At 45.2% G+C, this 2022-nt stretch overlaps 1 non-coding gene across 1 annotated transcript; it reads right to left on the bottom strand.

Moving 5' to 3' along the window:
- Window positions 1-1940: 1940 nt before the first annotated feature.
- On the bottom strand, window positions 1941-2022 carry trnas-uga (transfer RNA serine (anticodon UGA)). Its single transcript has one exon. It is a non-coding gene; the product is annotated as a tRNA-Ser (tRNA).

Here is a 2022-nt window from a genome sequence, read left to right as displayed (position 1 = left end):
CCCCTTCAGAATCATGTATGTTTTAATGTTTTGCCTCTCATGCTTGTGAATCACAGAGAATACAGACCCAGTTTACGAAGGGTCACATCATATGAAACCCTTTCACCCCCGTGGACCAATTTACTGACCCTTCATTAGTGATTGAAGCATAATGAGAAAACCCTTTCCCGCAGTGAGTAGTTCAGCTCTGGGATGCATTGTCTGACAATGTGGTGATGCAGCTTCAAGTGAGGCATTCAGAAAGGAATTGGATTGTTAAAGTTACACCAGCAGAGTGGCACTGGTTAGCGCTGCTGCTTCACAGCGCCAGAGACCCATGCTCAATTCCTCCATGGCTAACTGTCTGTGTGGAGTTTGCACATTCTCCCTGTATCTGCATGGGTTTCCCCAGGTGCTCCAGTTTCCTCCCATAGACTAAAGATGTGCAGAATAAATGGATTAGACATGATATATTGCCCCTTAGTGGCCCAAGATGTGTAGAGTAAGAGGGTTAGCCATGGGCGAAAGATGTTCTTCCAGAGAGTCAGTGCAGATGCAATGGGCAAATGGCCTCCTTTTACACTGTGGATTATGCGGGATCCAATGGATACTCAGTGCTTCCATTTGTGAAGCCAAAGATCTCATCCACTTTGCAAGCGACTGTCCTAAACTGCCTCACTTTCAAATATCTTCCTGAATCTACTCCCTCTGAGCCTGCACACAGTTTTGAACTGGACCATTCAGTTTATTTTGCCTCTCCCCATCTCTTCTGTCAAAAGGCAGCACTGTTCCTGAGTGTGGGATTAATAACGTGTCTCTTCCACATACTGCAGCTTCTGTTTCTCCAAGAGAATCTTTCTGGCTAAAGCTGGAATTTACAAGGATTTCTGTCACTGAGACATTGTCTGGCCATCTGTTTCTCACCACCCTAACTCACTCTGTCTCTGTCTCTCCCTCCACCCACTCTCATCCACTCTATAAGAAGGCGGGATATTGTTGTTTAATGACTGAGTGCACACAATCTGTATCTTCATCTGATCAAATAGAATTCAGCTTGTGAACAATATCATCATTTCAACCAGTTCTGGGTTAAATCAGGCACAGCTCTGATTGGCTGCAGCCCCCTGAATCTGGGGAGTAGATACTGTGAGCATTGCTGGCCTCAGAGGCTTTTACAGTTACTGAGCTGGGAAACTCCAACTAATCCCTGAGAATCCACAGCACAGAGCGAGAGGAGAGGAAAGCCTGTCCTGGGAGCTGTCAATCTGAGACAGTTTGATCCTGTCAATGTGCAGATGTGAACCTGCTCCTTCCATTCCCAAACTGTTATAACGAGGAATACAGAACGCCCAGTAATGACCAGCTTGTTGCAATGTCTTTGAATGAACATGATGTGATATCACCGAAGCAGCATTTTGAAATATTCATTCAATGTATTCTGATGAAATGTATTTTTATGCTCTGTGTGCATTCTTATGCCATTGCATAAGAATCTTCCTCTGACATGAGACCGTATTTTGCCTTTGTGCCTTGATGCTGCTTTTAAAAGAAAATGTTCATGTTATGAATTTTCTCATCGAACCATAGGAAGAATTATAGAAAAATAACAGCTCAGAAGGAAGCCATTGAACCTATCCTGCCATGCCAGTCCAAGGACACAGCAAGAAATCTCACAACACCAGGTGAAAGTCCAACAGGTTTATTTGGTAACAAAGCTTGCTGCTCCTTCATCAGGTGAGTGGGAGTTCTATTCACAACAGGGCATAGAAAGACACAAATTCAATTTACAAAATAATAAGGACACCCAGGTGTCCTTTCCAAGCCCATCTTCCTGCACCCAGCCCGGAGCCCTGCAGCTGAATGCACGATGGAGATCCAAATACGAAATGCCAAAACTTTGCAAACCTCCTTTGAGCCAGTGGCTGCTCTGAAGCAGTCGAGTTAACATTTCAAATCGCACCCGCTGCGAGCAGGGTTCGAACCTGCGCGGGGAAACCCCATTGGATTTCAAGTCCAACGCCTTAAACACTCGGCCATCGCAGC

The sequence above is a fragment of the Mustelus asterias genome, unplaced genomic scaffold (genome assembly GCF_964213995.1).
Source record: "Mustelus asterias unplaced genomic scaffold, sMusAst1.hap1.1 HAP1_SCAFFOLD_35, whole genome shotgun sequence".
NCBI classification, from domain to species: Eukaryota; Metazoa; Chordata; class Chondrichthyes; order Carcharhiniformes; family Triakidae; genus Mustelus; species Mustelus asterias.
The sequence above is the reverse complement of the archived record's forward strand: the minus strand, read 5'-3'. Positions and strand labels throughout refer to the sequence as shown.